This window comes from Melanotaenia boesemani, chromosome 13, assembly GCF_017639745.1.
Source record: "Melanotaenia boesemani isolate fMelBoe1 chromosome 13, fMelBoe1.pri, whole genome shotgun sequence".
In the NCBI taxonomy this organism is placed as follows: Eukaryota; Metazoa; Chordata; class Actinopteri; order Atheriniformes; family Melanotaeniidae; genus Melanotaenia; species Melanotaenia boesemani.
The window spans coordinates 2,633,144-2,657,664 of record NC_055694.1 but is presented as its reverse complement, the minus strand read 5'-3'; the positions used below and the strand labels follow the sequence as shown (position 1 = coordinate 2,657,664).

The following is a 24,521-nucleotide window of genomic DNA, read 5'->3' as shown; positions in this document are numbered from 1 at the left end:
AGGAAGAAAGAGGATCTAAGAAACTTTGAACGTGGCAGGGTTGTTGATCTGAGTATTTACTGAAATTTTCATACACAACCATCTCTGGGGTTTCCAGAGAATGCTCTGAAGAAGAGAAAATATCCAGCGAGCAGCAGTTGTCTGGACCAAAAGATGGAGAAACATTGCCTGGTTGAAGACCACACCGGGTGTCTCCTGCCAGCTAAGAACAGGAAACTGAGGCTACAATTCACACACACTCACCAACACTGGACAATAGAAGATGGAGAAACGTTGCTGGTCTGATGAGTCTCCATTTCAGCTCCACATTCAGATGCTCGGCTCAGAATCTGCTGGAAACATCATGGAAACATGGATCCATCCTGCCTTGGATCAACGCTTCAGGCTGCTGCTGGTGAAATGGTGGAGGGATATTTTTTGCACACTTTGGGCTCCTTAGTACCAACGTGGCCTGGTTTAACCAGCACAGTCTACCTGAGTATTGTTGCTGACCATGTCCATCCCTTTATGACCACAGTGGAGCATCTTCTGATGCTACTTCCAGCAGGATAATGCACCATGTCACAAAGCTCAGATCATCTCCACCTGCTTTCTAGAACATGACGATGAGTTCACTGGACTCCAACGGCCTCCACAGCCACCAGATCTCAGTCCAGTAGTGCAGCTTTGAGAAAGGTTTCCACCACCTGGTTCCATCTATCACACAAAAATGGTGTCCAACCGGATACTAGAAGGTGGACCTTCTAGTGGCAGCCACGAATAAGATGTTTTCTGTTTGATGCTTGCAGTTCCAGCTCAGTAATAACCTAATAAAGTGACTGATGAATGTATGCAGCAATAGAATAGAACAGATTACACTAATAGGAGCAAAGCACATTTAAAGACAGTCAGGGTTTGAATGCAAAATCAGTCAGGTTGCCAACAAAGAGTCAGGAGAAAAGATTTGACCTGTGAAAAAAGTCTTGTGGAGACATTAAACTGCTGCACAGTGAGAAAACAGGCCAGCAGTTATGCAGCTGGATTTGACTCGGCATTAAAAGAGGGACCGAATCGGAGAGCAGAAACAGCTTACCACTCCATCATCAAACAACCCCGTCAGGGTTCTCTCCTTACAGACACAACACAGACGCCCTTCTAAAATGTGACCATTAGTTCAGCGTGGACACTGTCCACAGGCCATGGATTCGTCTGCATGAATCCATCTGGACTGCTTTGTGTGCAGAAGATGCTCCTGTTTGAGAGCCATCAAACTGCTTTAGACAACTACAGGGTCTGCTCTGTAGTTTAATTAAACAAGGAATTATGGGATTAGTGTGCAGCTCCTATTACAGGCCACTGGAAGAATCTCAGGGAGAATATCTCTTTGTGTTCCCCGAGCCACCCCCCCTTTCGAAAGCTGCCACTAGAGAATTCTCACCGGATTACACGTGGCCGCAGGACAAGCTGTTGCATTAATTAAATCAATTCTTTTAAAATTTACTCCCTGCGAAGATTTGTATTCCTAAGAAAACAAACATATTTAGAAACTTGCACATCAGAAAGCCTCAACACACACTGTATGGCTTGTTTTTTTCTTTTTGCTGGTAGGTTGGTGGACAGATGGGGTTGGGGGATTGTTGCAAAGCAATTTTGCTCTAATGCAGCGTGACAACACTTGAGGCTGTTGCAGTGGGCTGGGATCAGTTTCCAAAAGGCACCTCAGAGTCCCCGGGGTGCTGCTGCGAAAGGATGGACTCTATTTGTTTTCTCTCCAGAAGCTGCAGGATTTAGGGCAGGAGAGAGAGGGGCAGAGGTGGGAGCAGGAGAGGGAAGTAAGTGAAATGAGCCCCATATCTCTGACTCTTCCTCACAGTCTTTGTGAGTCCATTTTGCATAAATTTGGCCTCCGCCTAAAAAAAAAAAAATGGCCCTGAGGCTTGCTGATTTTTTTTGTTTTTTTTCCCTTTGAATCACCCAAAGCAGTAACATCATTTCTCCTCTTTGTATTTTAGAATTGATCATTTTATTTACTGTAGAGAAGGAAGAATCTTCCGTCTCTAGCAATATACAGTTAATACACTACATGTGTCATGATACATAGATTCAATGATTAACCAGCCAATAGCATCGATCCATGATGAAAACACAGATCAATACCAGAATCACGTCAAGTCAAGTCAACTTTATTTATAAAGCACTATAATAATATGTACCAACAAGCGTAAACATGGTTTGAAAAATGGTTTGAAAGCAGGAGAATAAAAATGGGTTTTCAAACTGGTTTGAAACATTTGAACTGGTCTGAGGTCTTAAAGATGCATTACGCAACTTTCCAGCCTTCAAACTCTGCGTTCTGGACTTGTTTGATGGCGCGGTGAACAGCTGCAGCCGAGACAGTGAATTCTGTTGGTAGCGTTGTGGTTTGTTAAATTTTAGACTGTTTACTGTCATTAGTACTTTGTATGTACTTTTATCTCTTCCAGGGACTGCAGATGAAAAATAGCCATTTGGCTAACTCTGGTACATTTACAGTAATGTCTAATGTGTCCATCAAATACATCAGTCAAATAAAATAAAACAAAGGGACCGACACACACCTGAGTACAGACTTTTACAATAAGACTTGACATAATTAACTTTCTTTTTTCACAAGCTGTCATGACTTTGAACAATGTACTCTGAAATGTTTCAGACATACATTTTACTGTTTAAGTTACTTTTACTGCTATTTATTTATACAGTGTTTTATACAGTGTTTTTTTTTAGTGATTTAGTGTTTTTATTGTTCTTAGTATTAAGCGTTTTAGGATGTGTCTGTGTGTTGTATTCTTAGGCTTGTGGTTTGTCTGTTAAATGTGACAATGCACTTTGTGTTTCTTGCAACTGTTGTTTTCCAATGTGGTTTCCTTCTGCAAATGGCAAATAAACTAAACTAAACTTCTCCAAGTCAGAGATGGAAAGAAAAGGCTTGACCTCAGAGAGGATTCTAGGCTGGAAGAAGCTGTTTATCAAATAAAAAGGCTTTAATCAAAAATGACTCCAGGATTTCTGACAAAAGCTTTGTTATAAGGGAGTAAGGGGCCAAGATCAATCCAGGGCCGTCCAGGACTTTATAACCTCCCTGTTATATATTATAGCTTCACATTTTACTTTTTTATGTATGAAATGCACTATACAAACAAACTTGCTTTGCCATGTTTAATTGATTTAAAAAAAGAAAATTGAAATAATTCCACTTGTTCTTTATAAAGAATGTCTTATAGGTGATTACTCTGTCAATGTTTAATCAATATCTACAATATGCCATTGATCCATGTGCTGATACACTCCGAACAGTGTAAAAACAATACAGAGAAAATTATATTTCAGGTATTTTATCAGGAAAACAGAGTCACTCTGGCTGAAGTGGTGCGTTCAATGACGAGCAAACAGTGGGAAAAATAACCCCTCATCAGAAAGAGGACAAGCTACAACAGGATATGATGTGAGGACGACATTGTTTTGCTCTAATAAATTCATCGGCTGTTTCCAAAGCTTTGTTCAAGTGGTCAGAGTCTATTCATCTAAACTGAAAGCAGGCGCTGGAACTAATATGATTTTCAGAATGACCCCTAATTAGTTTCACACAGCTCTCCGGAGTTGTGTCAGTCTTTATCCCCTTGTCTTGGTCAAAGTTTGGTCCAGTGTTGTTGGTATTCTCCAGCAGAAGCCACAGTTTCCACCCTGCAGGCCTCATATCGCTCAGCTGGCGACGCATCACCGAGCAGTCATACGATGACTAGCGTCTCTAGCTAGCGTCTTCTGGTGCCATACGCACACATTTCTTTTAGGTTTTTACTCACATTTTGTCTTTTCCTTTGACAGTTAGTGCAGATCCTTGTAAATTCTAAGCTGTGAGGTAATAAAAGAGGAAAATGGGTCTGCAGGGAGGATACTGTCCAGGTTCAGCTGTTATTAAGTTAAAACTATGTCCCGTTTTAACCCAACAACGAAATCCTGGGTTCGGTTCGAACTGGACTGTTAGATTTGTTTGTTTGTTTGTTTTTGAGGAACAGGGTGTGTGTTTGTGATAAGAGATGGCACGCCAGTCGAGGGATCTAGCAGAGACAAAGATGAAGTCCAGGTTTAGCCCCTCTATCGGCTGTAGGCGTCTGGCTCATTACCATAATCTCCACTTTCCATTACCAGCTGGAGAGAAGAGGTGACCCTCCTCCTCTTCCTCCGCTGATCCTCCAGCCTTTCTAACTTCATCTCCCTCCATCCAGGGTATCCGCATGCTGCTGACCTCCAAAGCCAGCGCAGAGCTACTGCTGTTCAGGTTCTTACCACGGCTACATGGACTGATGAACTCCTTCATTTCACATCCAGTCTACATGATTACAGCTCTGCTGTGGGAGGACAGACCTGAAGAGCAAACACCTGCACAGAGTAAAGTGGGCTGCAAAGACCTGTCCACAGGACCCAACTGAACCAGTTTCATGAGTCTGTGGTTCAAATGGCTCGATATTTAAAGTCTGTATTGATGCTGCTGGTTGTTGATGACTGAATCGATGATGCATTGTTGTACCCCTAACTGGTGCTGCATAGCAAGAAAATCCCAGACCTCCAGACCACCAACTTTGGGAGTCAGGTTTCAGCTCGTTTGCAGGTGTGGACATAATGGGAACACCTGACTGAACAGAGAAGAAAATCGATTATTCAGTTATCAGCCCATCCTCCGTAGAACCAGCTCCCGGTCTGGCCTCAGAAAGTAAAACCGTATAACTTAGAAATATTTCTGGATTCATCTTTTTTCCACACATCACCAACCTTCAGATAAAAGTCAAAGCTAGATCAGCTTTTTCCTGCAATAAAGCTTCATTTACCGACTCAGAGAAATGCTTCATCAAGACGAAAATACGGTGACATCATCTACAAAATGGCATCAAACGCTGCTCTCAGTAACCTACAAACTTCTCATCTCGTATCTATTCACTTTGCCGCTAACGCACCCTCTCACGCTCACCACTATAATCTTTACAGATCGGTGGGTCGACCCCCCCACACACACATGCTCCGTGGCTCCATCACTGGCTTCACTTTCTCTATAAAACAATCCTCAGCCTGACACCACCTAACATCTTGTTATCTTACATATCGCACCAGGTCAAGTGAATAGATGCATTTCTTTATTTCTCTACTATTCTAAATCCTTTCATTTTGCTGCAGCAAACTGGACTATTTACAAAATGCCCTTAAACTCACAATGACGTCTCTCACCCTTTAAACTGCAACAGATTAAACTGATCATTGCTCCTGATAATCATCCCTTATCACTCCTGCATGCACACCTTTTTCTCCTTCCCTGTTAATTCTACTGTGACACATTTTCTTCTTACTCTTGTCATTTTCATGTCCGTTAATCGACATGCTTGTTTTTCAGAGGATCACAGTTTTTGCTTTGTTTGTCTTTTTCTCTCAACTTGAGCCTCCTGACCAGGTCATGTTAGCATTTTACCTGGTAAAATAAAGGTCAAATAAAATAAAGAAGCTTCAAACTTTCCTTTTGATAAAGTTTAAAGTCAGAGCTAGCTTGGTGACCTTTAGCCATCCCTATCCCATGATGCATTGCACACTTTTTCATTGCTCTTTAGTCTCCATGTAGAAATATCTGACATTGTTGTCATTAATTTGTGTTTCTCTTCTTCTCTCTCAGCAGACTACGCAAACAGAGAGAGAGAGAACAAACTCCCAGAAGTGGAACTACAATCACATCTACTGATTCCCATGGAGAGCAGCTTTGGGTGGAGGTGTGTGTGAATAGATGAGGGCAGAATAAGGTGGAGGGGTGCTGGCAGTGGATCTTTTACGCATCTTGTCATGGCTCTGAAGGCTCTTTACAGGCCTCTTTCTGGTTAGCTGGTCATACAAAGTGGGCTCATCTTAAACAACAGAGGCCTCCCGGCGAGGCAGACCCCTCAGGGGGGCGCTGGCCGTGAAAGGGCACAAGCAGCCTCGTCACCCTCGGCAAGACTTCAGTAAACACATCCAGAGAGAGTCAGCCATGCGGAGTACTGCTGCATATTTACGAATTAAAGAGGTCAAATGGCACTAAGTATGGAAGCCCACTCCCCCCACTGGCAAATTAAAATATAGCCAAAGTAGCACATAATATAAGAGAGAAGTAAAAAATACGAGATTAAAAGTTATAATTATAAGGTTTTATCAGAATTATTACATAAAAAGTAAAAATGAGGAGATTTAGTTATGATTATGAAATAAAAAGTCATAGTTATGAAATTTTGTCACAATTATATATGAAGTCATAATTATTAGATATAAAGTCAGTTATGAGATTTTGTTTTAATCATTGGATAAAAAGTTAAAATAATGAGATAAAACGTCATTATGAGATTAAATTAATATATGACTTTTTGTCTGACTTTAAAGCTCATTATCATGACTTTAAATAATTATGAAATAGTTTCTTAATATTTTGAATTTACAAATGGAGGCGTGAGCTTCCGTACATGGGTGGAGCAGGGAGATGGGGAGGTCAATGAACAGTAATAATTAGCAGCACATGCTAATCATTCAGTCAAGATAATGTGAAACTGAAAATGTTTTCTGTGGATGAACAATGTGAAGTTGCTCCTAAATGTTTTAATGATTTATTTTGCAACCAGGTTTCCTGTAATATCCACCTTTTAATGTATGCTGGACTGACTTGGATTTGACTTTCAGGTTGTTATGTTTGCATCAACTATTTGAGTGCCAAGCCAAAAATGTTTAAAAAATTATTCAGAGAACACAAAAGAAAGTAAAATAAATCTGCCAGTTGGCATCAGGACCCACCCTGTCAACAAAGGCCTGGAATACTGGCACAGAAGAGGCAAACAGAGGCGAAGCAGAGACGAGGCCTGCAACGCCATCGCTGCCTCTGCACACGCTCCCATTCACACACATCAGCATTGTTCCTGTCTTTGTTCCAATTCAGCTTCAGCACAATAGTATTTAGTCACAATAAATGAATAAAAAGTGTATAGTAAGCATGCATGGAGCGTGTGCAGTGTAGGCAGTTTTTAAGTTGTGAGTTAAAATATTTGCCAACAGATTTAAAAACTAGTCTCTGCTAGAAAAAAGTGACTTGAAAGATTGCAAATGTAGTTGTTCTCTGCAAAAGAAAATACTTGAGTGCATCCAGAAACATATGGTCTCACTGAAAGCTATAGGAGCACAAACTACGCAGAACTGGCACTGAACTCAATCCAGCCCACAAAAGATGCTAGCTTTATCGGAGCATTATGTCTTAGCAAACTGCTAATAATGCAAAGTCTTTATCTCCTTTCCACCCCAGGCACTGCAATGCATGTGTCTTTTTTAGAAGATAAAAAATAGCCATAAACAAAAATTGCCCACTGTCAATATAAATACTGATAGAGATTAGAGCTGGGAGCAAATATAATAATAAGAGGCATTCTTAAGATATACTTGACACAGCAAAGCCCTCAGTGGACAGCTGCAGGCTTAAGTAAAGCAATTGCAGAAAGTTTTTAAGACTGGTGGTATAATCTTTTTGTGGAAGAAAGTAGATTAAAAATCAGAGCAGTGCAAAGAAAATGAAGTGATTTGTGCTTGTTTCCCAGCTTTACAGATTTTGGTCAAAGGCAGTGAAAAGCAGCCTGACGAGTCTATAAGAGATGGAGGAAAAGGTGAGCCTTTCATCTCTGTCGATGGCACATTTTCCTTTAGCATGTTTCAGTTGCACCTAGACTTTTTTAAGCCTCGTATGTAAATAATACGTGATATTACATCTTATATCTTACTTCAAATGATTATAGTTGACAGAAAAGCTAACACACTTCAAATGATTGGAAAAAAGTTAAAGCAGTTATAACCTCTGACAGTATTTTATTATTTTGGCCCAAATGACATCGTGATTGGTTAGACATGCTGTGTGTGTAAAGTGTGCTGCCCATCGCCCCTTATATCTTTAGGATGAGAGACTGAATTGAAGACCAGATTCAAAGCAAGCTGTTAGTTTCTTTAGCTAGGCTATTCTTTTTTAATTAGCTTGTATGAACACAGTTATTATAAAAATAGTCTTCAGAACCTCTTAAGCTTGGTGTTTGTGCACAAACTATCATACTGCATCTCAATCACGTTTACCTCCTCTACTAAAGCGCTTTGAGCCTTATTACCTCAATACAAAGCATTTAGCTGCTGAACTCAAGGTATGCAGTATCACTGCAGCGGGTGCTAGCATTAGCAGCTAACTCTGCTAAGCTACACTCGGCCAGGCGTTCAAACACAAACTGAGTAATTCTACCTGGAAACCACTAAATAACTCTCTTATAAAATGAACAGCATTTGACCAGTTTAGTGGTAGAGGATGTGAGGTTAGCAGAGATTTTACTGTTAGCATCTACAGATAGCATTATGTTGTGCTAATCACTGGATCAGTTAGCAATAACAGTAAGTTCAGTGTTACTACATACATCAGTGACTTATGCCATTTGTGCTATTTTATATAATTTAACAGTTAAAATTGACTCCTATAAATAATTTAGATTGATTAATCCCAGTCTGTCGTCAATAACGGATCACCTGACAGCAAAGATACTGTAAAGTACCCTCGAGCCGGCTATTAGAAGAAATAGTACTTTAACATATTACTTTATGCACAAAGCTGTTTTTTTAGTGTTTATCTGAAGTGACACTGGGTCGAGTTATCTGTCCCACAGGTTTAATGGATTAAAGTAGCTGTTGGATATGAGGGTGAACAGCAGCACAGAGACAGTGGATAAGTGATCTGGTTTCCAGTAGAAGCTGAGAATCTATTCGTACAGCTTTCTGCTAGCCCAGAAAATAAATAAATCACACTAGATTTTCCAGGATAGATGGGATAAAGAACTAAAAATGGAGTATCTTATGTTTATAAGTACCATGAAATGATATTGGCTTTTTGGATTTGCTGTTGGTGGTGTTGATGTTCACCACCAATTTCTAAGTAGGTCTGAAACACAGATATCACTATTCTATGTCCTGCCAACAGTATGACATCGCCAGGCCTAACAGAGGCTGAAAATGAGCAGTAAATGTTTTTTATAACCTCCTGGCTGAGAGATGCTGAACAAAATAAACTGCTTGATTCCTGCTAAGATTTGAGAGGGGAGACTCAGTTTGCTGAAGCCCAGATGTCAGCATCCTTCAACACAGGAACCATACAAACCCATACAGATGTTTGAAACCTGTCAGCTGCTTCATCCAACACCCCTCATGACCTTCCTCCTAACTTGTACTGAGGAAAGTATAGCCAATATATTGCATTTGATTCTCCAGGAAAATAAATCCTTTTGCTTTAAACCACATGTTAGGTGATCTTTGAATGGAGAAAAGGTGACTTCTTGACAAAATATTGTAAATTAAATCTCTTCCCTTTTATGATATCATACATGCAGTTCTGATAAAAGGTTTGCTACTAGATTCCTTTAAGCCTTCAGGTTAAACACATTCACTCCTTCACATAACATTAAGGATATAGTACCCTGAAAATTGTTAACTAGAGGTGCAATGTGTTTTGTTCAGGGTTGGTGTGTCTGTGTACATCTATTTACATGTATGCAGCATTTTGTATTGTGCATATAACATTTGAAATAGCCAGATCCTACTGCCCTGAAGTGGTGAGGAAGAAGGACCTAATGCAGGATGTCGAGGCAGGAGGAAGGCGGGTGTAGAAATTTAGGAATCATTTGATGAAACTAAAAGTGCTGCAATAGCAGGATAATAAACAAGAGCCACAACTACACAACTAGTGACAAGAGTGGTGGTGCAAAATGCATAAGTATGTAGAAAACGGTTTAAAAAAAAAAGAAAAAAACTTGAACAAAACTATAAAAGTGTCTTTTAGGAGGAAACACAATGTCATGTTAAACACTGATATTTGCTGCCCTTCCAGGCCCAAGCTGCACAATGAGCTTCCACTGCAGCTTTAAGCCCCTCAACAAGACAAACCACCATTCATTTAAATTCACTTTACAATAATGCAAAACCCGACATGAAACATGGATGTGCACATCAGCTCATCAATAAAATATAATAAAATATTCATATTGGCTCCATTTATAGGTCTCTGTTACAACACCCCTTCAAAGTATCTACACATGGTGCATGCCATGCCACCTCTTTATAAGAGCTTTTGGACTTTCACCATTCTGGTTTAAATACCTGAAGGGAAAACAGGAAACATGCAGTAACTCCAGTCTCTATAAAATCTTTCATATTAAACTTTGCTGTTGCATGTTGCTGAATGTTGTCACCTGTTGGTAAACCCCACTTTCACAGGGTAACGCCACACAGGTGCTAACAGTACATCTTAAATGGTGCACAGTTCCAGAAACACAAGTTACACAATTAAATAAGCCGGCAGATGTTAAAATAAGATGGAAATGTTGTAGCTGTGCATGTAAACGATGTGCAGCCTGTTTATTAGAAGGCATGAGCTACACCACGGATCACCAACACCAGACCAGCATCCTGCAGGATTTTATTTTATTCTATTTGGTTTATTTGTCAGGGACAAAGAATACACAGGGAAAAGATGCTCTGTGTAATTTCTATCTGCAGTCCATGTGGCAGGTAGAAAGAAAATAAAAAATCTAACACACATGAGAAAAAAATAAAACTAGAAAATGATTGTGGCTATGACTGCTATTGGCAGCTTGTTTTTCAGGGTTTATTTCATGTTAGGACACTTAACCAACCAATGGCTCAGACCTTTTATCACATTACTGGCAAGTTATTACATTATTTGCTTTATTACATTTTAAATGTAATTTAAATTATGACATCGTTGGTACCTACAGCTCCATTCAGGAACAGAGATCAACTCTAAACAAAATGCTGTTAGACTGAGAGAAACTTACTTTAATAATCACACAGTTTTTACGTTTATCTCTGCAGTAAAAGAATTTCAGCTAAACAGGGAAACCTCCAAAACCTGCAGGACTGCAGCCCTCCAGGCCCAGCTTGTCCACCCCGGCGCTATCTACGAGTAATCCAGGAAGTATTTATGCATGAACACATCAACGCTGGAATAATTTCAGACACAAGCGTTGATTTCTGTTAAACTTTTAGAGATGAATTCAAAGAAATTTGGTTTGCTTAAATAAAACATTTAGATTTAATGCAAAGAGAATAAACGGATCGGATGTAATCTGATTACATTTGACCAACAGACATTAGATGTGTTCAGTTAACATCTTGAATTAATTGTGTGGAAATTACACAGTGGAAATTGTTTGTTTTTTAGTGCTTTTTGACCAACTTGTGGATTAATCTGAATTGATTTTTATTATTTCTCTGTAGACTTCTCTAGAGGAAATCATGAGGAAAGTCAAAGTTGAATGAATGAATGAATGAATGAATGAATGAATGAATGAATGAATGAACAAATTTATTTCGAACAAAAAATAAAAAATATAAAATAAAAATATGTTTCAAAACAAGAGAAAACTATTCTTTAGAAAACCAAAACACATTGCTTGTACAAATCAAAATGTTAACAGGTTCGAAAAAGGAGTGGGAAGAAGTATACACTTTTTGTTACTCCCACCCCTTCCTAGTCATCTTTTGTTGTGACGTTATATGTTTACATATTACCAATATTCTTATCAATATAACTTTTACTATGCATCCACTTTTATTGACATATAACACATAAAATAATTTCTCTTCCATATATATTTGTATACACACATACATATTCAGACTACCAGTTTATCACATAATAATATATCACCTCATATATAATACAGTATAGCTATGTTTATCCCTCCTCTTCCATGTATGTTACTAGAATTAATTCCTTATACCTTTTTTTAAATATATTTATGTTTAGGCTCTGTTTTAACCTATCATCCAAGCTATTCCAAAAATTCACCCCACAGTTTGATATGCACATACTTTTCAGTGTTGTTCTTACTTTATGTTTTTTAAAATTTAGATCTCCCCTTAGATTGTAACCCCCTTCCCTATCGGTGAATCTGTCCAGAATGTTTCTTGGTAATAATCTATTCCTTGCTTTATACATTATTTGAGTAGTTTTAAATTTAATCAAATCCATAAATTTCATTGCATGTGATCTAATAAAAAGTTGGTTAGTATGTTCCCTAAATCCTGTTTTGTTTATTGCCCTTATTGCTCTTTTTTGCATTGTGCATATCGGCTGTAGGGTGCTTTTATAGGTATTTCCCCAGACTTCCACACAGTATGTTAAATATGGTAAAAACAATGAAGAATAGAGAATATGCAATGATTTCTGATCCAACATGTGACTACTTTTCCTAAATATTGCAGTGCATTTTGCTAGTTTTGTTCTTATGTGGCTTACATGTGGCTTCCAGCAGATTTTGTGGTCCAGAAGTACACCAAGAAATTTAATTTCATTTACTTTTTCTATTTTCATATTGTCAATTATGAGTTCTACATGTGAATCAATAAATTTATGTCCGAATATTATAATCTTTGTTTTACTCAAATTTAAGGATAATTTATTTTTATCAAACCACAGTTTCAATTTGTTTATTTCTTTTGTCATCTCCCCCAAAATCTGCTGCAAATTATCCCCAGAATGAAAAACACTTGTGTCATCTGCAAATAAAATAACTTTAAGTAACTCTGATACTTTACATATATCATTGATGTAGATGATGAATAGTTTTGGACCCAACACTGACCCCTGCGGCACCCCACATGTAATATCCATACACTTTGATTTATGTTCCCCAAGTTGAACAAACTGTTTCCTGTCCTTTAAATAGCTCATTACCCATCTCAGCCCCACCCCCCTTATCCCATACCTCTCCAGTTTACTTAACAATATGTTGTGATCTATGGTATCGAAGGCCTTCTTGAGATCTAAAAATACTCCCACAGCTATTTTTTTATTATCAATACAGTCAGTGATTTCTTCAGTTAATTCCATCAGTGCCAGTGATGTTGATCTGTCCTTTCTAAATCCATACTGGGTTTCTGAAAGTAAGTTATGTTTTTCTATGAATTTATTCAGTCTCTCTGCAAATAGTTTTTCAAGAATCTTGGCAAATTGCGGGAGAAGAGAAACAGGTCTGTAATTGGTAAAATGATGTTTATCTCCATTTTTAAACAATGGAATTACTTTAGCCAGTTTCATTGAATTGGGAAATGTACCTGATTGAAGAGACAAGTTACAGATGTAGGTGAATGGTTTTACAATTTCATTAATTACAGTCTTCACTGTTGTCATATCAATATCGTTCCAGTCTGTTGAGGTTTTATTTTTACAATTTCCTACTATTTTAATTATTTCTCTTTCATCAAGTGCTTCCAAAAAAATTGTACTTGGATTTCTCTCCACCATATACTCTACATCTCCCATTTCAACTGAATCTGGTTCCTTTATTTTTTTGGCTAATTCTGATCCCACCGTTACAAAAAAATGGTTAAAACCATTCGCCACATCAACCATATTATGAATAGTCCTGTCCTCAACAGTGTAGTATTCTGGGTAATTTATATTTTTGGAACTTCTTCTCACAATGCCATTTAGAATATTCCATAAACCTTTAATGTTATTTTTATTTTTTTCTAATAGTTTATCATAATATTCTTTCTTACAATTCTTCGTGATATTAGTTAGTTTATTTTTATATTTCTTATATTTTTCTTCAGCTTCTAATGTCCTCTTTTTTAGAAATATCCTATATAACTTGTTTTTCTTCTTACATGCTTTTTGCAGCCCCTTTGTGATCCACGGACTGTTTTTATGTCTATCTGTATACCTACATGTTTTTACAGGACAATTTTTATTATATAACAATTTAAATATTTCTAAAAACTTCTCATATGCTTTATTGGTATCTTTTTCTTCATAGATGATATCCCAGTTCTGTAATGATAAATCAGTTTTTAATGCAATCATGGCTTCTTCAGTTTTTAATCTAAAATATCTACATTTATTAACATTCTCTTTCTTTCTGCAGTTATAATCATGCAAGGCAAAAACAGGTAAATGGTCACTGATGTCTGTTAGAAAAAGTCCGCTTTCTGTATTGTTTTCCAGTGTGTTTGTAAATATGTTGTCTATTAGAGTTGCACAGTGGGATGTGATCCTGCTTGGTTTGGTGATTGTTGGATACAACCCTATGCTAAACATCAAGTTTATAAAATCTTCCGTCCCTTTATGCTTCCTTGGATTCAACAGATCAATGTTAAGATCACCACAAATGTACAGTACTTTTTGTATTATTGCTTTTGTAAACATGCTTTCCATCCAATCCTTGAATACATCAATATTTGAACCAGGTGATCTATATATACAGCTGACCAATATATTCTTCATTTTTTCCAGACAGATTTCTATTGTTATACACTCAAGTAATTCATCCACATTTTCAGTCATATTTTCAATAACTTTATATTTTAAACCATTTTCCACATATATTGCCACTCCTCCTCCATTTTGGTTTCTCCTATTTATATAATTAAATTCGTAACCATCTAGTTCAAAATCTTCTGATCCTGTTTCATTCTTAATCCAAGTTTCTGTGACAGTTATAATGCTGAATGGAGTACTGAAAGTTATTATTAAAACTTATTACATTAGTTTATTAAAACGTGTGTGTTGGGGTGTAACATCCTGAAGCCACAGCATGCAAACAAACCTGTGATGGTTGGTATTTAACTTTATTACATTTGATAATAAAGAGAAAATATCTGGTGTTTTGGTTTAACAGCATGAAATCTTTGGGAAACATTACGTTCCCAACACCTGCTGCTTGGATTGACTGCGGGGTTCTGAGTTTTATTTGCACCCGACAGCAGTTACAAAACCAGACCTGGACTGCAGCAGCATTTCCCAGTTTAGCTGCAAATGCATTGAAAGCAGGAACACTGCAAATGCCGATCTGCGGAGAAGCTTTCCTTTCAGCGTTTAGCTGTTGTCTGGTCCAATCGTGTCACTTTGAGGGAGTCTATTCAGAGGTATTCAAGCATCTGCCTTTAGGCCACAATGGCCGCCACTTTATAAACTGTCAGCCTGCTCGCCTCAAGCCTTTGGTTCATATTGTTTCCTTTCTTTAAAAGAAACCTGGAGGAGTTCATCAACTCCTTCAATGCTAAATGCAGCCACAAAATAACAGACTACCCTCCTTTTTTCCTGCTTCTTTATCAGAAGCAGACTTCGGTGCATTTATTTGTCCTCTGCAGCAACTCTGACAGCAAAAAAATTAAAACCAACTAGTTTAACACATAAAAACCTGATGTGAGATATTTATCACATACAGTTTCTGAGACATTTTGCTTCAATTTATGGTATAAACTTTGCTTAAAATCCTGTTGAACACAATCTGATACTTGTTTTCTGTCCCCTAATAGATACCCAGAAGCAGAAAACTGCATTATAATATTTTTAAACTACATGGTAATAAATGGTAGATAACCCCCCAAAAAATGTTTTTTTTTTGTCACATTTTGTTAAAAGGCCAAATAAAGACCTCATATATAAAAAAAATTGGGTTTTTCTTACCATTTTATCATGGGTCGGGCCTTTATGGGTTACAGTGAGGCTTTTTAAAAACAGTCAAATCAAATTAATTTCTCATTTATTCTTACCAATATCAGGAACTATGATCAAGTCCATGAAAAGCATAAATTTGTATTTGGAAATGTATTAATTTATAACCATAAACAGGTTTTATCTGCAGTATGTCTGCAAACACACACAGGCTTCATTTTAGCTGCAATCTGGTCCCATAATAAGAAAATATTAAAGGATATTTAATAAAATATGCTCCAGTAACACGATCCCAGACACAAGTTTCACTGTTAAACGTTACAGAAATGAAGCTAAGACGACATCTGGCCTGAAAAATTATTTACACTTACTGGAGAGCCTGAATGTGATGATGGACATTGTTGTTTCCCATAATGCAATGCAAACTGAAACCAGGGAATCACAAGGCCATCAGGCTCAGATTACACCACAAATCACAAAGTCTGCTCTTCTCTTTTTAAAAAATACATTTTAATTTATTTATAAATTTCTGTCATATGTTTAAAAATTGCTGTGTGTTTTAGTAAATAAAGATTTGATTAATAAAGCATGTTTAGCTTAGTTTTTTTATTTTTAATCTAATATTTACATTAAACAGTTCTCATTACTTTATTTTAACCTAAATAATTCTCCAGAGAAACTTCAGTAAAACGTATCGTGTTTAATAAGTTTCTGAGGTTCAAATAATGAAAACCTTTCTAAAAATCCTGCTGTATAAAATATGACAACCTCTGTGCAGCTCTGGATTTATTTATGTTTTTTAGTTAAAAAAAAAAAACATCCACATAGGAATTATTTTCTAAACTGTTGCCTTAGATTATTTTGCATGTGGTTTATTACAAGAAAATAAAATTGTTGGATTTCACTTAAAAGCCTAATTTAAAAAAAAAAAGAAAAACAGTTTTCTGTCTGTTATATCAGAATTTAACTCTTTAACTTTTAAATCACCTCTTAAAAAATATTCTTTCTCTTTGGCTTTTAATTCCGGTGATGGACTGGCGATCCGTCCAGGTCTACCCGTCCAGGCCAGTCCAGGTCTACCTGTCCAGGTCTACCCATCCAGGTCTACCTGTCCAGGCCTTTCCAGGTCTACCTGCCTCTCACCCTCTGGGATAGACTCCAGCTTCCTGCGACCCTGAATTGGACTAATCAGAATAGAAAATGGACGGTTTTAAAATTAGTTTAATATGTTGGATTTTACTTTTTTTTAATTAATATGATTTATTATTTTAATTGTTTTTATATATCAGCTGTTGTTTTACTGCTTTTATGTTTGTATAAACTACTTTGGCTAGTTTTTGGCTATTTTTTTGGTCACTAGAATGAATTTTATTTTAGGAAATGTTGAAATAAACCTTCCTAAGTCATCTCTACCACTGGCGTAAAGCTAGAAAACTAATGTCTGTCCAAAGAAAAATATTTTTTTTCCTCTGTGTGTAAATATTAAAGAGCTTAAAGAAAATACTGGAAGACATAAAAGTGCAAAGTGAACCTGTGAAATTAAACTAATGTTGCTGCACTAAACAGAAATAAAGGAATAAACTCTTTAAAGATGATGTTTAAAGACGGTGGGTTCAAATGAGGTTAATGCAGTGACAGAAAAAGGCCATTAATCCACTTTTATAACATATAGATTTTATTCTACAACCCCCCACCCCTCCAACCCCATCCACCCCCACAACGCTGGGCTTTTATGCCCCACTAATCTCTGTATATTTAAGGTCATTTTCTAGCCAATTACACAGGATGGTTGAGTTTGGTGAATATGATTTCCTTCATGGACTGATGAGGAGAACCATGAATAAGCCATCCAGCTGCGCAGACTCTCTATGGAAATTTAAAACAGGATTTCAGAGTCACATTTACCCCCTAAAATAATTCCTACAACCATTTCCCAAACGCAACTCACTTTGTGTTCAGTCACCACTAATATGATAATCAGTTATGCACACCTCAGCTTTCCTTTCACACTTTATTTTTATTCATCCCTTTTTAAAGATTCTCCTTTTTAAAACTACACCCACATAATAAAACATATCTCTGATAATCTGGCTATTTATTTATTTATTGTTGTTAATAATAATAATATTAATGATAATATTAATGATAACAACAACAACAATAATAATAATAATAATAATAATAATAATAATAATGTTGTTGGCCTGCAGGGGAATGCGTGGGGTCATTTTTTATTCTCGGTTTTCTCAGCTCTTCACCCTCCTCCCAAGGATTAAAAACTATATTGTGTTTTTTCACATGTTAAAAGGCAAAGAAACGTCCATCCTGATGTAATCTGCTGGGAGTTAAGCGTTAGCAGATGATCTCGTTTCCACTATTTATTTAAGTGACAGCTCGTTTTGTTTGTGTGTAAGGGAGAGGTGGGCGGGGAGGAGATGGATGTGAGGATTAATCTGAGTGGCATCAGCGTTTGATGCTGCAGCAAACGTACGTGACGACTCTCAGGACGGGTCGAACCGGTTGGATTAGAGCAGATTCTCCCGTCAGAGCCGAGTAACAAACCAATCAAGCAACCCCCCATTTTTCCTTTAAAAGCTCGTCTGATAATTGTTGAAAACTAAAATTAAAAACGCTGCATGCCTTAGCAGCTCTGGAGGTTGTGCTCAACAAGAGCTCAATTAAAGACCAACCAAAGAGCTGACATTAGATTTGTTGTTGCCATATTGTTTGTAGGATGTGTTGTGGTTTCTCTGTTTGCTGTTGTCCTGTGTGGCTCCTTTACAAATGGGCTGTTGATGGGATGCCAGAGGCTTCTGACTCCCCAGCCCCATTTTGCCTGTTTGCTCTTTGTGCACCGTTGCTCTTTTGTTGGCCGATCAGCTTCCCATTGGGTCGCCAGACAAGATTCTTGGCATTTGTCGGCACAATGAAAGCGGGATTAAGGGATGGCTACTGAACTCTGCGTGGCAAAGAAGTGGGCTGCTATTCTCCGCTTTAAAAAGCTCTCACTCCAGTTCAGCAACTCCCCTTTTAGATGTTTGTTTTCTCAAAGGCGCCACTGAAAAGCTCCAAGTTCAAGAAACAAATAAAGGGACGTTTGTTTGGTTTGTGTAATGTTAAAAATAAATTCAGTAAAAAAATCAGTACAAACCCAAATAATGGGAGATATTGAGGAAAAATCTAATAATTAGCAGCTTCTCCTTCGTTTATTGGTAAGTTTTCATGATATTAATCAACAAAATCTTAAAGAAAAGTCCAGATTATTCTGATAAAATGTCTAATATTGCTCCATTATTTGGCTTAATAAGCAATAATTATATGTCTAATCATTAAATGTTTGGGGTTGAATTTTGCTGTCTGTCATTTTTGCCTGTATCTTGCTTTGCTTAATTTATCCTGCTTCCCTGTGCCTCCACTGTGACCCAGTTTCCAGGGATCTAAAGCCATCCCTGCCAGCCTGATCCAACCATTAGCCTCTTTGCTTCGCGAAAGGCAAGAGAGGCCTTAATGAGGCTGATGGCTTACGGTAATAAACTGTAGGAACATTTGTTTTTATTAACATATGAGTCGTTTCTCTGCTACGTGGAGACTGTGAACGATAAGGTGCAGAGATTTGACCTGGAAAAAACAAACCAGTGAGAAGCTGCTGGTCTGACCAGGAGGTCCAGACAGACGCAGACAAATAAGAAGCCTGAAAGCAGCGCTGGCACCACGCGCACATGATGAACTCTTATTGTGGCGGTGTCACTGTGAATGTTTCTGATAAGCAAAAGCACCAAGAGGATCAAAGCTTCTAAGCTCTCTGCTTTCTCTGCAGCAGCTTCCCTCTTTCCTCACCTACTTTCTCCTCCCCTGCTCCAAACGTCTAAAACAGGGCGAGTCAACGCCGTCCTCAGGTCTGCATCCAGGCTGCAGACCAACCCACCAACGTCTGGAGGAAATATCCCTGATGCATCGTTTTCTGTTGGACAGGGTGACATATCTGGGTGTAGAAGAACGTAAAGGAGGAGCATAATGTCAAATATCTGCATATTTAAATCATTACATTAAGATGAGGAAGGTGATGTTTGCTACTCCTAACATGCACTAATATAAACACTGAATATTATTTCTATTATTGTTATTGTTTCTACTTTACAGCCCTGTTATAGCATCATTAGTTTTACTGCATAACTCCATGAATTATTGTAAACTTATAGATTATAAACACGGTTACTGACGTTATTATTATATAGTTTCATGGCAAACATGTATGTTAAAGGATATACTTTAAATACTGAGTATTGTTATTATCATTATTGTTCTACTATTAATAACGACTAGTTTTTATCAATAACGAATATGATTATGATATAATGAAAATTTAACATACTGGGGTGGGATCAATAGATTTAAGCTTCCATCCACTCCTTTTTTTAAGCTTTTATGTGTTTTTTTTTTTCCTTTTTTGTTTTTCTATTTAGTCATTATGTTCAAATAAACTTTATTAATTAATCTAGTTGTTATTAATACAAAACAAGTGAATGTTAGAGAGCAAACTGGTTGAATTAATGTGCTGTCAGCATTAATGCATGGACGTTGTTGGGGTTAGAATTTTATTTTATTTTATTATTAATTGTTAAATTTAAAATAAATAAATAAATCTATGAGACAGGGAATGAAAGAGAGGAGTGGGTTTATAGGATGAGTTTTATTGCAGGGGGATGTTGCCTGGACTCGTGTTGCCTGCCCTGGGACGGCAGATGGAAAGGAAAATGCGTCGTTTATCCTAAGGGGTGAATGTTTTTTGTGTAAATAAAAATCAATATAAACATGATGAATCAATGGAAATAAGGTGGTGGGAGGGGTTGGTGCAACAGCAAATTGGACGCCATTGAATGTAACTGTGCATTTTTTCTTTTACTTCAGGAGCTTAGTGATAGTTAAAATTACCCAGAACTTTTATATTTACCCTTTTAAATGGGATTTATTTGACATAATAAAGTTTTTAAGGATTTCAGTTAGAAGTAAAAGATTAGAAATAAGCTATAATGTCATGTCTATTTTCCAATCATACAAACTAAAATGTCATAAAAACATCTCACATCTTCCGGATGCTCTCCAGCTCCTCCAGTTCTCAGCTAAACATGTTTGATCATCATATTGACCTTTGTTTTTAATGTGTTTCTTATTGCTTCCTGCACGCCGCTGTGATGCTTTTAATGTTTTATATAAAGCACTTTGATGATGATGATGAAGGATTTACAGTTAATGTTGGTGTCATGTGACTGCTGTCCAGTTCCTGCTCATTCCTGAGTATAAAACCAGTTATCAGGCAGCTGCTGCAGCGGAACGGAGAGGCCGGTGTTCTGATTTTATTTCAGCTAAAACCAGTCCACAAAACGTCCTGCTGCATTCAGGGACATCAGTTCATCCCACGTCCACACCACCTTCTTGCTGCGTTCAAGGACAGAAGTTTATCCCACATCTACACCACCTTCCTGCTGTGTTGAAGGACATCAGTTCATTCCACATCCACACCCACTTCCCACAACCACACCAACTTTCTGCTACATTCAGGAACATTAGTTCAACCCACACCAACTTCCTGCTGCGTTCAGGGACATCAGTTCATCCCACGTCCACACCACCTTCCTGCTGCGTTCAGGGACATCAGTTCATCCCACGTCCACACCACCTTCCTGCTGCGTTCAGGAACATCAGTTCATCCCACCTCCACACCACCTTTCTGCTGCGTTCAGGGACATCAGTTCATCCCACGTCCACACCACCTTCCTGCTGAATTCAAGGACATCAGTTCATCCCACATCCACACCACCTTCCTGCTGCGTTCAGGGACATCAGTTCATCCCACGTCCACACCAACTTCCTGCTGCGTTCAGGGACATCAGTTCATCCCACGTCCACACCAACTTCCTGCTGCGTTCAGGGACATCAGTTCATCCCACGTCCACACCACCTTCCTGCTGCGTTCAGGGACATCAGTTCATCCCACGTCCACACCACCTTCCTGCTGCGTTCAGGAACATCAGTTCATCCCACGTCCACACCACCTTCCTGCTGCGTTCAGGGACATCAGTTCATCCCACGTCCACACCAACTTCCTGCTGCGTTCTGGGACATCAGGTCATTTCACAACCACACCAACTTTCTGCTGCGTTCAGGAACATCAGTTCATCCCACGTCCACACCACTTTTCTGCTGTGTTCAGGAACACCAGTTCATCCCACCTCCAAATCAACTTCCTGCTGCGTTCAGGGACATAAGTTTATCCCATGTCCACACCAACTTCCTGCTGCATTCAGGGACATCAGTTCATCCCACACCAACTTCCTGCTGCGTTCAGGGACATCAGTTCATCCCATACCAACTTCCTGCTTCATTCAGGGACATTTCATTATTCCTCCCAAACTTCTCTCTGCAGCTGTAAAATATGTCTTAAAGACACCTCGCCCCCTATCGACGGCTCACCCAGCATCCACCTCTGCTCTGAGCTCTCTCCAGCCAGTAAAAGTCTTATCTTGACTCGTGTCTTATCTCTTGTTCGGACCCTCTCTCGTTTAAAATGCCTGGTGTGTTTACATCCCCTCGCTAGCATGTGACGCGGTGCTTCCTGTTAGAAAACGTTATGAGGCAGCTTCTCAGCGTCGGGACGCTGCTGGACAGCGACGGCTCAGAAATTAGCTGAATAAATATTTTATGTTTGTAAAACATAAATAAATAATTTATTACTGTCGGCGTGAGATGAGTTATTGTTGGTTTTCTTTAACTTCTTCGACATAATTAGTGAAATAGAATTAGTTTTCCAGTCTGGTACCTGAGATACAAGATAAATATGGTGGTTCCACGTGGACACACCTGTGTTATAACATCTGTAAAACTACTCAGGTTCACTGTTTTAGCTCCTACTTCTGCACAGTGGCTCATCAGACATTCGTTCTACTGTGTTCCAGGTGAGTTTACTCTGACACAGGAACACACATCTGGATTCTGACACCTGATCTCACCTGTCTCAGCTGTCTGTAGAGACAGGATTTTACATGCAGCCCTGGTAGTCGTGGAAAGTCTGAACCGTTTAACACACGAGGCAGAAGTTAAACAGGCTTCGTGATGAAGACTCATTTACTCATTAGAAATTATTTTTACTGAATTTTATAAATTCTTGAATTCTGCAGTTTATATTTTAGACATAATTACAGAGTAAAAATGCTCCAAATGTTCATCATGTTTTTTTTATCTCAACTATTTTAGAAATTTAACATTTTTACTGTATTATATGAGATAAGTGCATTTAAATGCAGAATATAACATGATGATGATGATGTTATTGTTTATGTCGATGCAAATCTTCTGTTTCTGTGTCGGCTCCCAGAACATTGTAGTTTTTAACATATCCTTTAGAAATGTGATTTTTTTTTTTTTTTTTTGGTGCAAGCCAGCGGGGGAGGAAGGGAAGGTTAATCCCAGTTTAATAAACTGATGCACAGCCCCGGACCGAGGCTGTGATGATTGTGTTATCTCCTGCCAACATTTGGGTCTCCCTCAATTTCAACCTGAAAATAGCTGAGAGAAAGTGAAGATGGCGCGCAGTAACGAGTAGATGCCCGGGGAAAATTATTATTAATAGCTACAACTTCCCACTGCCTGCTCTCTGTAAAGCAGCTTTTCATCACCTCCATTCCTCTTTTTTTTCTTTCCATCAAGCTGGAGTCCAGGATTGAAGCTGCTTCTGGCCTCACCATCACTCTGGTTAAACATCACAACTGGACACGTGTCGTTTTTAAATCCTAATTTTTATAAAGGAATTTTCACTGAACATTCAACCCCCTACAGTTTATTCATGAAAATCTCCATAAAGTTATTTTCTCTATACACACATCTTCTTCAGGTTTTTCTCTGATAAAAACACAAAGAGTTCAGGGGAAAATCTATTCATATCTATCTATTTATATATATATAAAATTTTAATGTCTAAGATTATTTTTATCATATATGTGATAAAATGTATATACATTTATAGAATTTAAGAAATAATCTTAGACATTAAAACAATATGTATATACATATATACATAGATATCTATCTATATGTAAATTTTATATATATATATATATATATATATATATATATATATATATATATATATATATATATATATATATATATATATATAAAATTTTAATGTCCAAGATTATTTTTATCATATATATGATAAAATGTATATACATTTATAGAATTTAAGAAATAATCTTAGACATTAAAACAATATATATATATACATAGATATCTATCTATCTGTAAATTTTATATATATATATATATATATATATATATATATATATATATATATATATATATATATATATATATATGTAATAGTTTCTCTTCTAACTTTGAGTTGCATTTGTTTGAAAGTGGTATAAAGATGAAGCTTCTTTCATTCATCCTTAAATGCAGCCTGTCTCTGCAGCATGCCACCAGAAATCTCTTAGAAAAAGAGAGGAAAAAAAAACAAGTGAAATTCTACATCGGGGTAAAGAAACCTTAAATCTCATGAATTTTCCGCTGTGGGCCTCACACCATGTAGTGAGCCACTGGGAGATGAAAGTGAAAAGAAATAAAAGGCTCAATTTAATCTGCTTTAAAGCCCTTGAACAGAACGCATGTGCCTGGAACTGTGAGAGTGAGGGCTGATAGGGGATAAATATATTTCTTACCATGCCTTTGAGCTATTACACCCATCTCCAACACAAACGCCTATTCATCAGACACCACTTTCATTACCAGTTGTAATAGGCTCAGTCCTCAAATTATCAAATGCCAGGCCTGGATGAGAGGAAGACGCTCTACCTGATCTTTGGAGGAGCATGTAAAGGAGGAAGGATGAAGGAGGAAGCCAGTCTGTGTCAGAAAAAACTTAAACAAAGTTTTGGTGCATAAAAGGTTCAGAACAAAAAAGATGTTATTTTAACGGGTTTATTCTGACATCATTATTTTTATTTGAATTAAT

General features: G+C 37.6%; 1 protein-coding gene and 2 long non-coding RNA genes across 6 annotated transcripts in view; 1 reads left to right on the top strand and 2 right to left on the bottom strand.

The window, feature by feature from the left end:
* LOC121651846 (paired box protein Pax-7-like) overlaps positions 1-24,521 on the bottom strand; it is a 57,257-nt gene that overhangs the window by 30,510 nt on the left and 2,226 nt on the right. The window lies entirely within an intron of this gene.
* LOC121651850 lies at positions 873-20,968 on the top strand. Its single transcript, XR_006012510.1, has 3 exons — positions 873-886; positions 8,435-8,442; positions 20,885-20,968. It is a non-coding gene; the product is annotated as an uncharacterized LOC121651850 (long non-coding RNA).
* LOC121651849 lies at positions 16,548-24,364 on the bottom strand. The gene is made up of 3 exons (XR_006012509.1): positions 24,355-24,364; positions 21,032-21,034; positions 16,548-16,647 (listed from the first exon to the last, which is right to left on the bottom strand). It is a non-coding gene; the product is annotated as an uncharacterized LOC121651849 (long non-coding RNA).